Raw genomic sequence first — 19,952 nt, 5'->3', positions numbered from 1 at the left:
TAGCTTTGTATTTAAAAGTCATAAAAATAGGGGCACCTGGGTGGCTCACTTGGTTAAGCATTTAGCTTTGGTTTCCTTCATGACCTCGTGGTCCATGGGTTCGAGCCCTACATGGGGCTCTGTGCTGACAGCTCAGAGCCTGGAGCCTGCTTCCAGTTCTGTGTCTCGCCCTCTCTCTGCCCCTCTCCCACTCATGTTCTGTCTGTCTGTCCCCAAAACATTAAATTAAAGAAAATAAAAATCATGAAAATATTTGCTCCATATTTTGAGTCGGAATCATTGCGAACTTGCCAAAGCCTCTTGGTGCCGGTGGCATGTGACTTGTGGGCAGCAGGATGCCTGGCCGGGGCCCCGGGGCAGCAGTCCCAGTGTCTTTTTCTCCAGGCCTCTCAGGGGGAGTGGGGGGGGGGAGAGGGGAAGCTTGTCAGAGCTCCCCACTTTCAGCCCGGGGAACAGGCTGCATGGGGCCCTGAAGGAGCACCCAGCCTCCTGGGCTCCTCCGCACTGGAGATTCTGGTTGAATGTGTGCAAGCCTCACTCTGAGCTCTGAGCCGGGCCAAGGGCGTCACCCTGCGCTACCAGCGACCAGTGCTGGCGGTGCCGGCAGCATTTTCGTAACCGTGAGGTTAGTCCTGTCAGGACACCCGGAGCACCTCTAGATGTGGAGAGAGAGTCCCCTCTGTCCTCCTAGTGCCTGTGTGAAGCCAAGAGCGCTGCCAGGCTGCGGCTGAAGAATCGAGGAGCTGGGAGAACCCAGACAAGCACTGAGAACAACCAAGCCCGTCACCTCCTGCAGCACTTAGGAGGCGCAGAGGGAACTCCTGCTGGCGGCAATGACTTTCAGGCGGTTCGGAGAAACCACAGGAATTCTAGACCTGATCTTACTGCGTAGAGATGATCACCGTTAACGATGCAGACGTTTGTATGTGCATTCATGTGCAGAAAAAAACTGGGGTCATGTCATTCAGCTCTGTAACTTTCTTGTTCTTTAATATATATATCGATATCTTTTCCTTTTAGCACCACCTGGAATTTTGTTTTTGTTCTGTTGAAGCAATAAAAAAATTTTAAAGTGGTACCTACACTGCTGAATTCTTTTTTTCCCCTTGAGTTGAGGCTGTGTCCCTTTACCCCCAAATTCTTTAGCGTGTATTTCTAACAATTAAGGAAATTCTTCTATGTGGCTATTAGGCAACCGTGAAAATCAGGAAATTAATACCGATGCATTACTGTCATCCTCAGATTCTGTTCAAGTGTCACCAGTGGTCCCCATAACGTCCTCTCTAGCAAGAGGTTCCAGGTCAGAATCCTACGTTGCTTTCTGTCACCAGGTCCTTTCAGACGCTGTTAGTCCTCATGTCTCTTCAGTCTGATGGACTCTTTGCAACCTTTCCGCTTTTGAGGTCAGCAAGCCAGTGTTTTATACTGTCGCACGTCCCTCACTTTGGGTTTGTCTGACGCCTCCTCATGCCTGGATTCAGGTCACGCATCTTCACCAGGGTTATTCCAGAAGCATCGCTGCCCTGCGTCACACAGTTTAGTTTTGTCTCATCATCAATGGCGTTTCTTCTGATTGTCACAGTATGGTGGCGTCTGCCAGACCTAGTTGCTCTTTTCCCCTTTGGAAGGAAGAGGGATTTGATGGGGAAGAGCTTTGAGACCATGTGAACATCCCATTTATCACTGACGTGTCTGTTGGTCTACACTCGCACTGACTCCTGGTTTCCTACTCTATTCATCAGGTCATAATCCATTGCTGTCGTTATTTACTTAAATGCTCAAATCATCTTCAGTTTGGTTTCAGATTTTTTTTCTTTTAGAACATATTTCTCTCAATCTTTGAGGATGTTCTTGCGCAAAAAGATGCTCCAGACTCTTGTACGTTTTCTTCCCCGGCACTTTGTCCAAGGCTCTGGTTCCTTTCAGTGGAGTTTGGTACTTAGAAGCCAAGATCTGGGAGCTCGGTGTGCCCACTGCTGGTGTCTCTGCTCCCACTCATTCTCAGTGGACAAGCTAGGGAATGTGTGTGTAACACGCACACGAACACAGATCTATCCATCCATCATCCGTCCGTCTGTCCATCTGTTGAAGCTGCCCAACAGCATGGGTTTTATTCAGAAATTGGAGCTTCCACATTTGAACATCGCTTCTCTGAAAGTGAAGAGCCAGGCTTAGATGCTTCTAATTTCTTTGCTGATCCATCCCTCTGAATGTAATGGACCTCCGTCTTCTACCATTGTCCCTTCCTCTGCCTGGATAAGGTCCTTTCCTCACTGGGGGTCCACCATCTCACGCCTCCCCTTCTGGCACCAGTGAGGAAACCTTCCTCACCTCACCTGCACGCCACACCTGGCGTAGGGTTGCCTCCCCTGGGTGAGTTCTCTCCTCATCCACTCGGGCTTCCAACATCCCACATCCCACCTGTCCTTGTGGATGCCTTTTTCACCCTGCTTAGGCATCAGTCATGCACTGGCCCATTCCAGACAGACAGACAGACAGACAGACAGACACACACACACACACACACACACACTTACATACTCACATGCCTACCACCTGCCTTGTATGTATGTTTTGTAATATTTTTGTTTTATGGTTTATTTATTTGCCTTTTTTTTTTTTTTTTTTGCTTTGCCTGTCTCCCTGTCTTGAGTATAACTACCATCATTGAGTGACTTTGTTTCTTTTTGTCACTTCAGGTCTTGACATAGTAGGGACTCTATATGCATTGATTGACAGTATGCTAGAGGCATTTGTCCACTTGCACGGGGTCATGTTCTAATCATCAGGTAGCCTTTGAGAATGAGGTTGGCAACTTAGCATTTGTGTAGCTTTCTTCCTTGTGGCAATCATTCTTGCTGCACAAAGTATTTCTGGTTCTTTTCCCTTCCAGGCATGTGGGCAGGCCACATGATAAGTATATGGCCAGGTGACACACCAATAAACTGAGAGGAGGGATGCGTGTCACTTCTGTGATGACACTTTCGAAGCCCGTGTGCAATGTGTTTTGTTCCCATCTCTTTTCTCTGGTGACCACGAGAAGAACATGTTAAATGATCCTGCCCAGGGCCTCAGTCAGGATGAACATCGCCCCCTGCTGACCTGTGTTGGGCATGAGTGTGAGCAACAAATAACATCTGACGTTTATTCGTTTGAGGTTCCTGTTTTATCGCTGTTGCATAACCTAGACCAGCCCAGTGAAGTGCTGTTTCAACAACAACAAAACACATGACATTTTACTCATAATAACACTTTCCGCTTGCAAGAAATAGTTTGCAAATGAGCAGAGCAGAACTTGGGTTGTGACCTTCGGAGGGGAGTGCGGCAAAGGAGCAAGTGTGAACGGACCCCCGATTTTCTGTAGACACGAAAACCATTTCAACGAGCAGTGCCATAAAACCGTACGAAATATACACCAGAGACGCATTCAGGCCAGGCAGGCGATGGGCGGGGAGGCCCTGCCAAGCCCCTCACTTCCTCCTCTAATTTCTGTGATTATCAGAATGATGGTGCAACCGGCTCATTAAAATCCCTCTTTGCAGCCTGACCTGAGGCTCCCACACACCCCCGCCTCCAGGCCCTGCCTAAGTGGGGGCTCCCTGAGGCGCCCTTCACCCACTTGGCTCAGAGGCCGCGTGGCCACACCTCACGCAAGTGGCCCGTTTGACCACCTCTCTAGCTGTGAATCCTCTCTGGTTTCTTTGATTTATTCACTTATTTACGTATCTGACATTTCAAGGACCTGGACCGGGTGAGGGTGGGGGGCACAGATGAATGTGACAAGGCCTGTCTGACGGTAGAAATGCCCTGTTCAGGTGTGAGGGTGGGGAGGCTGCAGCTGAGGGAGAGACCTCCTCCAGGAAGGTCCCTCACAGCTGGTGGTTCTGTCATCTCCCTCTTTTGTGGACTGGGCCTTTTCTCCAAAATGAAAGATTCCCATTTCTTAACCCATAGGGTCAGAACCCAGAGACTCCCTTCCGTTCCTCAGCCTTTCTCCTGCCACACCTCAGGCAAACTCAGTCAGCGGGACTAGGTCTTCACGTGTCCAGTGTGCCCGGGGCCAGCGCCAGCGGCGGAGGGTAGGGTCCCTGTAAAGAGAATAGTGCTTGTCACCTTCAACGTGGTCTTCGTGTTTCATTTCCTACCTGGTCGGTCCAGGGAGGAGCCTGAGATTCCACCCTATGAGCAAGATTGAAGATCTTTCTGTGACTGGCATTGATGTCACTGGTCCTTGGACTGCACTTTGGGGACAAGGCATGAGGGGAGTCAGTTCCTGCTCCGGGGGAGGTCACCATGTTGAGGAGATGACAAAGGGAAGGCAGAAAACAGGGGGTGGGACCACACACGTGGAAACAGAAATGGAAGTAGACGCCATGCTGGGCACATTTACACACTGCCCTGAGGGGCCAGGTTTTCAGCAGGGTCTCTCACAGGCCCTGGGGCAGCTGGGGTTTGTAGGAAGTGGATGCTGAGACAGAGTTGGGGGCAGGAAATACTAAAGAGAGATCAACACATGGAAAGGAGTTTAGGGTTTTTTTTTTCTTTTTACGTTTATTCATTTTTGAAAGACAGCGACAGAACATGAACAAAGGAGGGGCAGAGAGAGAGAGGGAGACACAGAAGCAGGCTCCAGGCTCTGAGCTGTCAGCACAGAGCCCAATGTGGGGCCTGAACCCACGAACTAGATTATGACTCGAGCTGATGTGGGATGCTCAACTGACTGAACCCCCCAGGTGTTTAGGGCTCCTTAGAGTTTCAGTAAGTTAGTATAGCCCTGGTGAGCAGTTAGCTGTGATTCATTTTATAAGACTCAACCTCCACATGTCAGTGGTTCCGAGTCACCAATACTGGCTTAGAACAATACACATATTTTATCTGACAGTTTCCGCAGGACAGGAGTGTGGACACAGCTTCCCTAGGTGCCTCTGGCTCAGAGTAGCTCAGCCGGCAGCACGCAGGGGTCCCCTAGTCCATGGTCACATCTGAAGGCTCCACTGTGAGAGAATCCATGTCTGAACTCATTCCTGTGATTGTTGGAAGGATTCCTCTCCCCAAGGGCTGGCAGGCAACGCGGAGTTTCATCAAAGCGTGCAGTCTGAGACGGTAGCAGAGAGACTGTCCAGAAGATGAGAGTCACAGGTTTTGCAGTCTGATCTCAGAAGTGACATCCCGCCACTTTTGCCATCATTAAAAACAAGTGATCGATCTGGGCCTCCCTCTAAAGATGGGATTACATGAGAGAATACCAGTAGGTGGGAATTATTGGGAGACAATAATAAAGAAACATAACTGATTCATAAAGAAAATACAGGAATAGCAATAAGAGATTTTAGGAAACTGTCTACACCCAACATACACCATCAAAAGAGGATTCTGAGGGATTCAAGGGTAGCGGTGACTGGCATAATCAAGCTGATCTGAGACTCCAGGTCAAGGTCAACAAAGGTAACCAGAAGCATCCTTACACTTTGCCGGCATTGAGTTTGAACATTAAAACTTAAAAGTTACCAGTTGATGAAATTTTATTTATGAGATCGTCACCCAGGAGCAGAATTCTGGATGGTCAGAATGTTTTGATAAGCCACTGGCGTGAGGGGTTAGACTCACAGGGTAGTTAATGGTTCATTGCCTCTGTGTCCAGGTTACTTTGTTTGGATAGAGGCAGACATGCAAGTTTGGGTGCAGAGTGGAATTGTTGAGGATGAGAACACACAGGACAGTCAGCATGGTTGATTGGTGGGAGGGGCAGCCATCTTGGAAGGGCCACGCTGTGCCAAAGAGGGTCTGAGGAGGAGACTTATTTCAAATATCTGTTCCCTTGTATAAAATCATCAGGCAGTCTCCCCTGATCACTACAGCTTTGTGGAAGGAATCTCATGGGGGACATAAAGAGGAGAACAGGGGTTGCTTAAAGGAACGTTAGATACTCCTAAGATGGAAAGTAGAGGAAATTGAGTGTTTTGCTACTTCTAACTCAAATAAAATATTATTCACTGAACCACTGAGTGCTGAGGGTACAGAGATGAGCACAGACCAATAGTTGTTGCTCAGAGTTGATAAAAGTGTGAATAGATTTGAGATGAAGCAAATGCCTCCAGACACTCTAGGTCACGACCAGGGGCAAAATGTGTGTGCGTGTTTGCGTACATGCGTGGGTGCAAATAAGTAACCAGAAGAGTTGTTTGGGCTGGAAAATGGCTGATCAAGCACCTGAAGTGGCCTTTTCTGAAATCGTCGTTGGGGGGCCCAGGATGAAATCACCTGCGTTATAAGGGCCGTGGAAGTTGACTTTGATCCGCGCCATTCCCTGCTGGCGTTGGGGGGTGTTTGTTCCCAAGCCGTGGTTGGTAGGGGAGGTAACGGGATTCCTCAGTTCACTTCTGCTGCCTGGAGTGTTTGTACAACCCAGCATTGACTTTCTGCCCCTCCTCTCCAGAAGACCAAAGTCATGCATTTTTAATTGGAGTTTTGCAGCCAAAGAGTAAGCTGGCTTGCTGCCCAACTTGTGGGTGAAGATGTCGAGAGAGAAACCCTCACCTTCTGTCCTGCTGGCAGCAAATGAAAACAAACCACTTTCCTCTGTCTCCCAGCTGCTCGCTCTCCTCCACAGGCAAACTCTATTTAAAGCGCTGACTCTTTCCCAGTTTTAAGCCAAGGGATAGAAATCTTCTGGCTTAGCCTTTGTCTGTCTCTGGCCAGTTTAGGCTGGCATTGCTTATAGTGCGTACTGTCCCCTCCCCCGCCCCCACCTCCTGTGCCTGGCAAATTCAGCTTAGAAGTGTGGTGGTGGTGTGTGTGTGTGTGTATGTGTGTTGGGGGGGAGTTATTAGGCCTCCCGCAAAGCCATAAGTAAGCATCACTGAAAACCACAGTTGCTCACATTTATTTCTAATTCTTCAAAGTTGTCTTTAAAAGAAAGTAAGGCCTACAACCTGCACCGTACCCCCAGAGGGACCGTTTTTCTCTGGCTCAGTTTGGTAATTCAGTTGTGATAGGTAAAGTGGTGCAGCCGTCGCAAAAGTGAGGAGGAGGGAGGGGAAAAAAGCAACACACACACACACACACACACACACACACACACACACACGAGAGAGGTAAAGCCTGCCAGCCGCTGTCATCTATCTTGTGAAAAGTAAAAAGTGCTTACCCGGGCCCAGATAGTAAATTCTACCTGCTTTATTAAATAAATGTAATATTTCATTCAGGGAAGGAGACCTTTGGAATCTCTGGAAAATCTTGCAGGCTTTGAAATGAAATAAAGATTGATTTATGTGGAGGTTCTCTCGTATGTGTGTTTTTCTCCCCCCCCAACACGAAAAGCGGTAACCGAGACACAAGATTCATTTTAAAAGACCAAGGGAAAGAGTTGGGGAATGGGAATTTGGGGGTTTTATTTATCTTACTTAAAAAAAAGAGGGATCGTCGGGTTTATCAGAGAGCTGGAAGCGTTCATGATATGGGTATTACAGAGCTGTTTCAAGAAATGATGCCACAGTGTGCGACGGGCCTGGCCTAGGGGCTGTCGCATAGTAGGTTTTCAACATTTTGAACTATTTTGTGCAATTAAGCATTTCCATCGATGTTTTTGAATTTTGTTTTGTGTGCTGCCTCAAACCAAAGGTAATTGAAGACTGCCCTATTGGGGTCATTTCAATGGCTGGTGATAGAAATCCAAAGCAAATGGGTTTAATATTTTAAAAGCTCGTTTAGGGCCCTGCGTGGCACCATTGTACCTCGTCAGCATCCTATGAGACTAGGGCTGTGTGGAGTGGTGCCATCGGGGGCCCAAGTGTTGAGTGCTGGAGGGTGTCATTTAAACCTGGCCTCTTCCCCCCCCCCCCCCCCGTGCCTGAATCCCCCCATCCTGCTAGCGGTCAAAGATTTCCTTTGGTCTTACTGCTGTCCTCAAGGTGTTGCTGGGAGTTTTCTCTGCAGCTATGCTTCTAGCAGGGGGCAGAAAAGAAAAGAGGCTAAGTGAGCTCTGTTTTCTGATGTCCAGCCTTTTCCTTCCATGGATGTGTCCCCTGCCTGGCCTCAAGACCCCAGATTGGTCTTGGTCTGCTCTGCTGAGCTCAGCACTCCAGGGGCCACGCTTTGGAAGGGATGCACTGTGGTACCCGAGAAGGTAGTGTGGCCCAGACACGTGTCTGGGAGTCCCCAGCTGCTGGGAATGCTTCCATGTCTCTGGTCAGCTGTCCCCCCCCCCCCCCCCCCGCCCCTGCAACGAGGTGGTGAGACCACAGCTACCTGCTGTGGGATGGCTGTCGCCAGCTCCTACCACTTCCGTCCATCATCAGCCTCTTCGGCATTTCCTGATGGTGGCTCTCCCCCTGGACAGGTGGGCTGGTTTTCTCTGCTGGCACCACCCTCTTTCCGATCCACATCAAAGATCCCAGCCCGCTGTGAGGACTGGAGGGAGCCTGCAGCGAGTGGCCAGGTGCCTGGGGCGCCCACGGAGATGCTTTGGCTCCCAGAGCTGCCCCTGCCCTTGCTGAACCCCGAGGGCAAGTGTTACCATCAGTCCACTCACAGGTGCCTGACTCGCCTCACTTCACCCGGACCCAAGGTCTTCCTTTCCCCCATCATTGATCTGCATAGCTGATCAGGGAGGGCATCGATTATCTGCTAAGCCTGGATTTCAAATCAGTAACTACCAATCGCTCTCTCTGTGAAGGCAGGCAGAGTTGAGTCTCAGGAAAACACGGCTTGATATCAGGCTTCCCTTTCAGGTTTGGTCCCGTGCTGGGGGAATGCAGTACTCAAGGCTGGAAGACTTCGATGTGATTAAAAACAGGAAAAAAAAGTCTTCCTTGAAACATGTTGTGCATTCCTATCCTCCTGTGCCTGTGTTGTGAGTTGCTGGTGAAATGGTTGAAAATGTAGGACTTGGAGTCGCATGCTCGATTTGAACCCCAGCCCAGCCATTTATTTGCAGCATGACTTTCATAAACATATCGAACTCCTGTCAGTTTCTCAGCCTGTTCACTGGTTGTGCCCAGTTCATGGCGTTGTCACCGGGGATGAGATGGAACTAGGTGGTGTTCAGAGAGCATGTCAGGTAACACAGTACCTTGAGGACCATGACCATCAGTCGTTCAACACACACCGCGTATTTGCCTTGTGTCCTTCCGTGGAAGACCTTGTTCTATGCTCTAGCGTCATAGGTGATGCAAATGTACACACAGCTGCTGCCCTCGGGCTGCCTCTAGTCTGATGCGGGAAGAGTGGGGATTAAGCTAACATGACTAGAGCTGGCTATGTGTTCTGTAACGGAAATGTGGATGTCCAGGAGGTCTAGGAAAGGTCTCCAATCTGGCCTGGGGGCTTGGGGACAGCTTCCTGGAGAAAGTAGTGTTTAATCTGGTTCCTAAAGGAAGCATAGGTCAGCCAGCCAGGAGTGGGGACTTGGGAGGGGAGAGGCAGGGGCGGGGACAGTCCAGGCAGAGGGGACATGGTAGACCAGAATCTAGGTGGCCAACCATCTTGTTTTTTGCCACTTGAACCTGTGGGGGCAGAGGGATGGTTTATTTTCATTGTACTTTAAATAGAACTGCTCATCACAGGTGATTTCCAAGGGTATCTTCTATCAGGACCTTTTCAATAGCACTATTTGACCTGATGTTTTAGAGAAGTGGAATGGCCTTAGCATATCTAAGAAATTCCTTTGGGAGACAGTTTGGAAAAGTCATTAATAGAGGAGGGAGGAAGTAAAAGACAGTTCTGAGCAATTTCCAATTTCAGATCCCCCTTTCGGCTGGCAGTATTTTGACCTTTCTGTTCTATTTATTTAAAAAATTAAATTTTTGACTGACTTCAGTCCTTCACAAGGGGGAACTCTATTGTTGCTGATCTGAGTCTAAGCATAGTTCAGTCTTTGCGCCTCATTCTCTGCAAGTTCAAGTGAGAGGAACTCAGAGTCTACTTCCGTGGCTGCTGTGGCTTCTCCACAGGTCCACCCATGAGCTTCCAAACACCCGCAATCCAGGCGGGAGTACTGCGGCTCTGTTGGATGGCTCCCCCCGTTACAACAGTAACAGTGATGGTTTTGACCAGAACGAGCATGTATTGAGTTGATGATCCGCCCTCTCGCTTCCACTCTCTTCCAGTGCATTCTCCACACAGCAGCTGGGGTAAACTGTTCAAAATCCCACCTTGGCTCACATTGTCTCCCTGCTTATAACTTGTCAAAGTTCCTGATCGCTCATGGATCAAGAATAAATTCCTCAATATGGCACAAGAGCATCTGGAGACGACTCTCCTGCCTCCCCGTCACCGATCCCTGTGTTCTAGCCACGCTGGCTCTCAATTAGTTCCTAAAACGGGCCACTCTCTATTCTGACTCAGGGGCTTTCCACCTGCCATTCCGCTGGCCTGGAGCCACCAGATGTCCCAGTTTTCTGGGACCGAGGGGTTTCCCAGGCTGTGGGACCCTCTGTGCTGAAAGCAGGAAAGCCCTGAGCAAAGTAGGACAAGGTGGGCATGCCGCCTGCATGGAGCATGCTTCCCCCTGCTTTTCTGTTCCTCTCCACTCAGTTAACTAACTAGTCACCTCCTCCAGGAAGCCACCTCTGATCACTTGAGCTCGATTAGAATACACAGTCTGGCAGAAGGCGAGTGCTTTTCTTCAGAGTATTTACTTGAGTTTTTAATCTCATGGGCACACAAATACTTGTAAAATTAAGACTGTCTCTCCACCAGGAGTGTGGGGGACCGTCTATGTGTGCCGTGGCACTGAGTGGCTAAAACAGCGCAGTGCTGCTACGTGCCTGGTGCCTAATAAACACAAGGCCAGGGAATGAGCCCCAGATGTGAGCCACGGCCTAACGTATCTCCCTCTAACCCTGTGCTATCCCTGTGAGGTACATACTGTTCTCATCTCTGTTTTGTCGAGGTGGCAAGTGAGGCTTGGCGAGGTTGGTGATGGATTTATAGACACCCAATTCTGATGTAACCGTGTGCGTCTGACTCCAGAGACCAAAGAACACTTAACAAAGGGCCCCGTGGCTAATGTTGTAGTTTAAGTTGTCTGAGAACTCAGACCACGATGGGGAGAGACATGATCCACGCGTTCTGTGATGCGACTGTCTAAATCCACGGGGTGTGCGTGTGTGCGCGCGTGTGCGTGCACGCGTGTCTGTGCAGAATACTCCAGCGACAGTCACTTCCCAGCTTTCTTGTAGGCCTGTCCGTGACCTACCCTTAACTCTGTCTAGAAGGAGCAGTTTGGAAATTGCCCCCATTGACGGTGGGTAAGGCTGCACGGGCTGGGGCAGACAAGCCAGAGCGCCATCAAGGGTCCAAGGTTAATCTCAGGGTCCCAGAGACAGGGGAGCTAGTCCTTGCTGGCCGTGCTAGGTGACAGCCTGGTCCGGAAATCAGAAAGCCAGTTGTCCTTATCTTGTCCGATGCCCAGGTCAGTGGAGCTGAAAGGAAGCCTCCGCCCTGATTTAGATACAGAGTACGGTCCGAAGGGAGTTCGTTCATTTGTTTCTTTGTTCACCCAAGAGATAGGCGATGAGGACCTACTAGGTGCAAGACAGAAATGGTCAAAACAGACAAAACTTTGTGCCCTCCTGAGGCCTCTGTTCAGGTGAGTTGGCATGGACATTAAACAAATACGATGATTTTCTGAGGTTAAGTGTAGTGGAAACAGTGCGGACGGGAAGTGGGGTGGTGAGATGGGGAATTGAGCACCTGTGTGTGGGTGTGTCTGTGCGGATGGTTGTAATGAGCGTGGCTGTCCCGGAAGACAAAGCACGAGCCAACGCTTGAAGGGGGTAACCACGTGGGTATCTGGTGCACGAGCTCTCCAGACAGAGGGAAGGCACCGAGGTGGGGACACACTTAGGATCGAAGGGCAGTAATGAGATCAGTGTGGCCAGAGTGGAGAAGGGCAGGAGACATGCCAGCAGTACTGGGGAAAGGGGACCAGCCGCGTAAACCCTGTGTAGGCCATTGTAAGGGATGTGCTTCTTACCCTGAGTAAGGTGGGACCCACCGGAGGACAGGGGGCCCTGGAGATACTTGATCAAGTCCGCGCTGGCAGGAATTATGGCGGGTCTGTGCAAGACAACTCACCGTGCGGCTTGAGAGTGAATGTGGCCGATTTGTGCGTCGTGCTCTGGTTTACTTCTTTGGTTCATTCATTCCTTTGAACAAGTATCTTTGTGCTGCTCTGTGAATACGAACTTGTGCACTCGCTGAGGATGCGCAGTCACTGAAGCCCATGAAAGCCCTGACCTCGTGGGGCTTGCAGTCTGGCCGGGAAACCACGGGAAAGATAAGGAGGCTCTAAAATAATTCCATTCCTTGGAATATGCCCCCCTAATCATTGGAAACAAGTATTCGCACAAAAACTTGTACATGAATGTTCATAGCAGCACCATTCACGGTGGCCAAGAGGTGGGAGCAGCCCAGTGCCCCACCAGCTGAGGAACGGCTACATAAATGTGGTCCGTCACCACGACGGAATACCACGCTACCACGCCGGTGAACGTTGAAAATGTGACGCTGCGTGGAGGAAGCCAGACACACAAGGCCACATGTTGTATGACCCCATTCATATCCAGCACAGGTAAATTCACGGAGATGTACAGGAGATTGGGGGGCATCTGCTTAATGGGTACAGGGTTTCCTTCAGGGTTGATGAAACTTTTGGAACTAGACAGAGCTGCCTTCACAGCACCGTGAATGTAAATGCCGCTGAATCGTACATTTTATAATGGCTAATTTTATGTTACGTGAATTTTTACCACAATTAAACAAAATCTAACTAAATCATTGTGCCCTCAAGTATAGATGTTGTTTGCTGTGAAGGAAATGAAGATGGAAGACCAGTGTAGCAAGAGCAGGGGGGAAGGCAGGGAGCCTACTGAAACTAGGGTGCCCGGAGAAGGCACCCAAGACGCATGGTCAGTGAGAAAAGCAAAGGAGGAACCAAGAGTTAGTCGTTTCCATTTGTAAATGGATATATTCATTTGTATACAAATGGAAATTTCTGGATGAATAGAGCAGAAACGCCAGCGATTGTTTTGGGAAAGAGAGCTAGGGATCTGATCTGGGGTCAGAGGAGGAAAGTTTACCTTCTTTTTTTATAGGTTTTTAAATTTTATTTCAAAAGAATGATTTAGTATGGAAAAATATTAAACCCATGCAAAAAGAATTGTGTAATGAATCCCAATGTGGCAATTCCGCTGCTTAGACAATTCATTCATTACCAATCTTGTTTCACCTCTGTCCCCTCTAAATCTCCCTCACCCATAATCTTCTGAAGCAAATTCCATTTTGTTTATACATATTCTAGGATGTCTTTCTAAATTTTTTTCCTTTTATTTATTTATTTATTTATTTACTTATTTATTTATGTTTTGAGAGATAGAGACAGCGGGAGCAGGGGAGGGGCAGAGAGAGGGAGACACAGAACCGGAAGCAGGCTCCACGCTCTGAGCTGTCAGCACAGAGCCCAATGTGGGGCTCGAACCCACGAACTGTGAGATCATGACCTGAGCCGAAGTCAGACGCTCAACTGACTGAACCACCCAGCCGCCCCTCAAGGATGTCTTTCTAAAGAGTAAGGATTTGTGTTCAAAATGTAATATTTTCAGTGTGATAATAGTACAGTTAGTAATTTTACTTTTTATCATATATGTATGTCGTTCTACTATTTGATTAAAACAATTATTTTTTTATCATGAGGAGTACCAAGCCATGTATAGAATTGACCAATCACTAGATTGTACACTTGAAACTAAAAATAACAATGCATATTAATTTCTTTGGAATTAAAACACTTTTAAAAAATATTTAATTGTTGAGGTGCCTGGGTGGCTCAGTTGGTTAATTAAGTGTCCAACTTCAGCTCAGGTCATGATCTATTGGTCTGTGAGTTCGAGCCCTGCATCAGGCTCTGTGCTGACTGCTCAGAGCAGCCTGGAGCCTGCTTCGGATTCTGTGTCTCCCCTTCTCTCTCTGCTCTGCCCCCACACGTGCTCTGTCTTTCTTGCTCTCAAAAATAAATAAAACATAAAAAAGAAAAAAATTTAAAAATACTGCATTGTTTTAAAAGGGACACGGAGTGCTCTTTGGTTCTTTGGTTCTTTTCCAAAAGCAGTTTACTAAGACATCAAATGCAGTGATTCAGCCGCCCACCTGTGTCCCCACTGCCCTCAATACTGTGGTGAAGAACACAGGATTTAGTGTTAGATAATGCTGCGGCCAAATACCTCTCCCACTTGCTCTTTATCTGACCTTGGACAAAATCTCCAACTTCTTTGATTTGTGCTTTCTTCCTGTAAGATGAACAGAAGAAGGAGCATCTAACTCCTATGAGAATCCAATGTCTCTTGCAGGGAAGGGTATTTGTATTTATCCTGGTGGTGAGACACAATACACGCTCCATAAAGGCTTACTTACTTTAAAGGTTGTCCTGTCACATTCTGGTCGCACGTTTTGGGTTCTGAAGCCCCTATGTCGATGCACAGTCTGGGTCATTTTTTTTTTTTTAAGGAGTTAAAAGGTACATAAAATGTGTTCAACTCAAGATATGGTAGCTGTACTTATTACTGTATACTTAATATGTAACAGTTGTGTATCCCAAAAGCATAGACGCCCCCAGTTCAGGATGAAAGAGCATTAAGTTCCCCAAAGATATTGAGGTTCAGTTCCCACAAATAGTGCTGTCAGATTGAAAAATAGGGACACGCATTCACTCCTGACTGAAATCTATGCTTGAACTCATAGTGATGTGAGAGAGGAGAGGGTCAGCTCCCCTCCCACAGGGTCCTCACAGGCTTCCCCTTCCTTCAGGGGGCAGGCTCAGCCCAGGCAGCAAACGGAAAGGCCTCATCCTGAGCTTTTGCTGTGCAAAGGATGGAGTGATGCTATCAGGGCTGAAAGTTGTAGAGTTCTATTGAATAGTAAATTTGAGGGAAAAGTTTCTCTTTTTTTTCTTTCTTCAAGCATCATCCCTTTTATGTCCAAGCATGAGGGTCGCTTGTTAATTGGAGGATAATAACATTACCCATTAGAGGTGTGTCTTTATGTAAAAAGCTGTGTGAGAACCCTCAGCACTGTGCGTGACGCAGACTACTCACGCAGAAAAAATTAGTTGTTGTCGTTGTCATTGTCATCATGGCTTGTGCATAGATAACTACAACACGAGGCAGAGGCCAGCAAGCGTGTCATGAAAATACAAACAAGATGGGATGGGAATTTAGAGAAGAAAAGAGTTCCTCCCAACTTGAACATGGACGGCAAGGGTTTTGAGGCAAGGACATTAAAGATGATTCCAAGAGGTTGTGAAATTTCAGACGGCCCTTGAATGCCAGGAAGTTTTGGCCATGTGATGACAAGAGGAAGGAGGAAGGGCCCAGTGTGAACAGGGCTTTCACGGGGCCTGTGTCAGAAGTTTGGCTTTGCTGCAGTGTGGATTCCATGAAGAGGGGAGCATAAGAATTAAAGTGGGAGATACTGACCATGGCTAAGCCCCGGAGCGCCTTGAATGCAAGGCTGGGAGATATGGGATTTCTGGGTCAGTGGTTCCTGCCCTTCTTCTGTTGTGACATGTTGATGGATGACACGCATCTATGCAACTCTTCCCGGTGGGAAGAGCCAAGCTTTTGCAGGATCTGATGTAACTCCACACCTTCCTCTTCCATTCAAAGGAGCACATCAGAAGGCAAGTGAGTGCGGATGACTTTTTGTAGCGATGGATCCCATCTGATTAATTTTGAACAAATGAATCATTCCCTATCTTTGGGATTCTAATTACAACTTAGAGGCAGTAGACTATATAGTGGTGAGAAGATGGTCTCAGGGGCCAGGTTGCTTGGGTTTGATTCCCAACCCCTCTGTTTAGTACCTGAATGACACTAGGTATATTACTTAGTTCCTCTGAACCTCTATGTCCTTAACTGTCAAATGGTAGGGAAAACGTTACCTTCATCACAAGGTTGCGGAGAGGATTAAATGAAGAATGGCACATGACGTGTGTGGCATCCAGTAAGTGCTGTGAGAGTATTAGCTGTCACATCTCACAAGTCACTGGCTCCTCGCGGGGGGTGGAAGCCATTGCTCTCAGGGGAGGGACCCTGAGCAGAATGACACCAAGATCAAAAGTGCAGAATGGGCAAGCAGCACAGAGCAGATCAAGAGTGTGGGCTCCGGAACGAGCCTGTTTGAATCCTGACTTCACTCACTGGCCTTGAGACCTTGGCTGAGTAGAAGACGTTCTCTAGTCCTCAGGTCCCTTCCTTATCTATACAATGAGTACAGTAATAATAGCACCCACTCCACCATCCGATTGTGAGGATTAATGAGATGCTGCATGTGAATTGTCTACGTGGTCCCTGATGAGTCTGTTAACTATCTACTGCTGGGTAAGAAATTACCCCAAAGGTTGTTGCTTAAAACAGCTCACAGCTGTCATCTCAGTCTGTGTAGATGCTGCCTGGCGAGGTCCCCTGCACGGCTGTAGCCAAGGGGTCAGACAGGACTGCGTTTTCATCTGAAGGTTTGACTGGGGAAGGACACACCTACAAACTTCCCTGGGTGTTGGCAGAATTCAGCTTCTTTCTGGCCATCAGCTGGACACTAACCTCAGCTCCTGGCTACTTGTGGACCAGAGGTCACCCTTAGTGCCTTGACACATGGACACATCTAGAAATGATTATACGTTTCATTAAAGTCAGCAAGGGAGAGGGTCTCTTCCCAAAGTGGGCATTGCAGTCTTCCACAATTTAATTGTGTACATATAATCACACCATCTTGTCACTTTTGTCACATTCTCTTTTAGCTTTGGCAGAAAATAGAGAAACAACAAAAAACCCTCCCCAGCCCCAACCCCTACGCCTCTGCTTTCATCTTGGTATTACAGCTTTTTAAAAAAAGTTTATTTATTTTGAGAGAGAGAGTGTACACAAGTGGGAGGGGCTGAGAGAGAGAGAGGGACAGAGAGTCCCAAGCAAGCTCCAGCTGTCGGCTAGGAGCCTGACGAGGGGTTTGAACTTGAGCATGACTTGAGCGGAAACCAAGAGTCAGAAGCTTAACCAGCTCAGCCACCCAGGCACCGCGGCATTGCAGCTTCCAAGACCCACACACGTATGTCCTGAGTCTGTGGGATTCTCGTGTCTCTGCATTCGCACTCAGCGACGCGCCAGCGGTGTGGGGGCTTCTGCGGAACCGTCTGGGGTCAAAGAGCAGAGTTCGTTTTTCATCCATTCCTTTCAGCCTGCTCTTGTTTGCTATTTTTTAAGTTTCTTATTTATTTAAGTGATATCAACACCCCAGTGGGGTTTGAACTCACAACCCTGAGATGAAGAATCACATACTCTCCTGACCCAGCCAGCCAGGTGCGCCAGCCTGCTCTTGTTTATGATGTCCATCCATCGTGATGCGCCAGTACTACATGTTTTAAGAAGAGGGGGCAGTCATGGTGAACTGCACACACGCTGGGCTGGCAGTGCGATCCTAGTGATCTGATGAGCTCAAGGACATGCAGAAGGAAGGGTGCCGGGAAGGGTAGGGGTTTGGAGGAGAAGTCTGCTCTCCGCAGTGGAAAGGTGTTGTTGTGGGAGCCTCTGAGTTCTTGTCCAAGGGCTGGTGAGAGAGCCGTCTCCATGAGAGGACCTGGACAGATCATCCCCCAAATTAAAAAGTGACAACAGAGCATAGGTACCATCTCCCCGTGTTTGCTCCTTGTTGTTTTCTTGATAGAATTAAGCCAATTTCAAGGCAGAACACAAGCCAGTTTAGAATAGATTTTGCTAGAAATACATTTTTTATAAAGAAATAATAGAGACTGATTATGCTCTTAAAAATAACATTCTGTCTTAAAAAAATAGCTTTTCTTCCTTCTTGAAGATGTAGAATACCGTATCATGCACGTCCCTTGACATTAGCATGCACGTCCCTCGACATTAGCTGTCCAAACTGAACTCTTTACATCAGGAAGTGGGAAGGGGGACATTAAGAGGGCAGGTTCTGGACTTGGGTCCTGCTCTCCCTCTTACTCAACGCATGATCTTGGCCAGCTAATTAGTTTCTTGTGCCTCTGTTTTCCTATCTGCAAAATGGGAATAATAATAATAATGCATATGTCAGAGAATCATCAGAAGGATTAAAGCAGATAATAAAAAGAAAGCACTTACAGGGTTTGAAACCTGGTGGATGATGTGGACCAGCAACAAAGTCCCAACACCGTAGGAGAGCCCTTGGATCTCGTCAGGCTCGGCCTGGATGAGTGAATTTATGTGAAAATGAGAAATGACAAAGGGCTTTGAGCTGGATTCCATGCTCAGGATCAGTGTTTAAATACAATATTGGGAGATGTGGAAGAATGTGACTCCTAGAGAAATTGATGAGGAAACCTACAAAGAGATCTATAAATCTACAGAATGGAATATTCCGATGCTCTCTAGGGGGATGGTGTTGTACTAGCTGCCCCTCCATTAAGAGCAGGCTGAAACAAAGAATTTATCATGTATGGAATATAGGAGACTTGTTCCGGCTGCCTCTTCAAGTGTAGAAGACACAGAAGCGAACCTGTGTGCATTTGGACATTAAGACATGACCAAGGATTCTTCCACTCCTGAAATGAGTTGATGTGCAGATAACTCAAAAATTCTTAAGCTAAGGGGCATTTTTATTTTTTTCCAACTGTTTCAACAAATGTGATCATCAAGATGCAAAAAAAAAAAAAGCACTTACACTAGCACTTGGCACACAGAACACTATTGCATAATAGCCATTATTATCATATCAATACATGTGATAAGAGGAAGTGTGTTTAGATGGTTCCATTTTTCACTTTTGATCAGACTTGGCCATCTCTTCAAATGCAAGATGAGATGGGAAAGTGGGTCCAAGTGAGGCTGGAGCGGATGGAAGCCACAGTGAACGTTTCGTGCATGAGAAATGAGTGAGTTTATTGCTTCGTTTCGGGGTCTTTTCCTTTATGGTTTGGCCAGCTACCTCTGTCCCTGTTTTACGGCAGGGGCCACCCAGCCAAGTCTCCCTGCTTCCAGTCTTACCTTCTATTGGCATCTCTTAACTTTCTCTTACGGCTTTCTTTCTCTAACAATGTCATTATGTTGCTCCATTGCATTCAAAGTTTCCCCAGTGCCCATTGGTTGAATGTCAACCAATTCTGATCCTGAACGGTCCTCGTCACCTGTTCTGATCCTGTCTCCAGCCATCCTTCTCCATGATTTACATGCCTTTTCCATGTTAGAAATACTAGCCATTTCCTGCCGTGCACAGACTTTCTTCTATCTCTTTGCTCTTGCGTTTTCTTTTGCCTGGAATGCCATTTCCAACCAAAATAAACAAAAACAAACAGAAAAACAAACAACTCCAACCCCCCACTCTCCTTGTAAATTATAATTTTTCTGAGATTAGTCTCAGTCATGCTATGTTTATTTTGCTTTTACCAAAAAGAATCCTGTTGGAAAAAAATTACATATACCGATGTCTCAGTAGAGCGAGTGGTGTCAATGATGATGGACAGTGGGTTCGTCTTTAAGCCAAGAAGATAATTCAAGTCTGTAATGATGACAAACAGTAGTTCGCCCTGAACGCTTCCTGTGCCAGAAACTCTACCAAGCGTTCTCATGGACAATCTCTCAGCCTCCTCACGAGACGGCTATGGTTTGGTCTCCTTGTATTCGCAGTTAGCCTTCCAGAATTCACCTGTGAGCACTCCGTGGGGTGGGTGGGGAGGGGAAGGCGGGAGAGAGAAAGGACAGGAGAGAGAGAGAAACGATTTAAATTGTGCAGCTGACACTTCCAGAAATCCTCACGCATGCATTTCCCCCTGGAATAAGCTTGGAAGGGAAGGAGTCCGTCTCCTTTACGCCCAGTCTGTTTTATCATCTTCAAGTATCTCATACAATCATTCTAGAACTTAACGATTTATGTATTTCATACAGCCTGGCCACTAAATGTGAGCTGCTCCA

The 19,952-nt window shown here is 47.6% G+C and overlaps 1 pseudogene; it reads left to right on the top strand.

Moving 5' to 3' along the window:
- Nucleotides 1-18,155: 18,155 nt before the first annotated feature.
- LOC115274567 lies at nt 18,156-18,461 on the top strand (annotated as a pseudogene).
- Nucleotides 18,462-19,952: the final 1,491 nt, after the last annotated feature.

The sequence above is a fragment of the Suricata suricatta genome, chromosome 12 (genome assembly GCF_006229205.1).
Source record: "Suricata suricatta isolate VVHF042 chromosome 12, meerkat_22Aug2017_6uvM2_HiC, whole genome shotgun sequence".
Classification (NCBI taxonomy): Eukaryota; Metazoa; Chordata; class Mammalia; order Carnivora; family Herpestidae; genus Suricata; species Suricata suricatta.
Note: the sequence above shows the minus strand (reverse complement) of the source record. Positions and strands in the feature narration are given on the sequence as shown.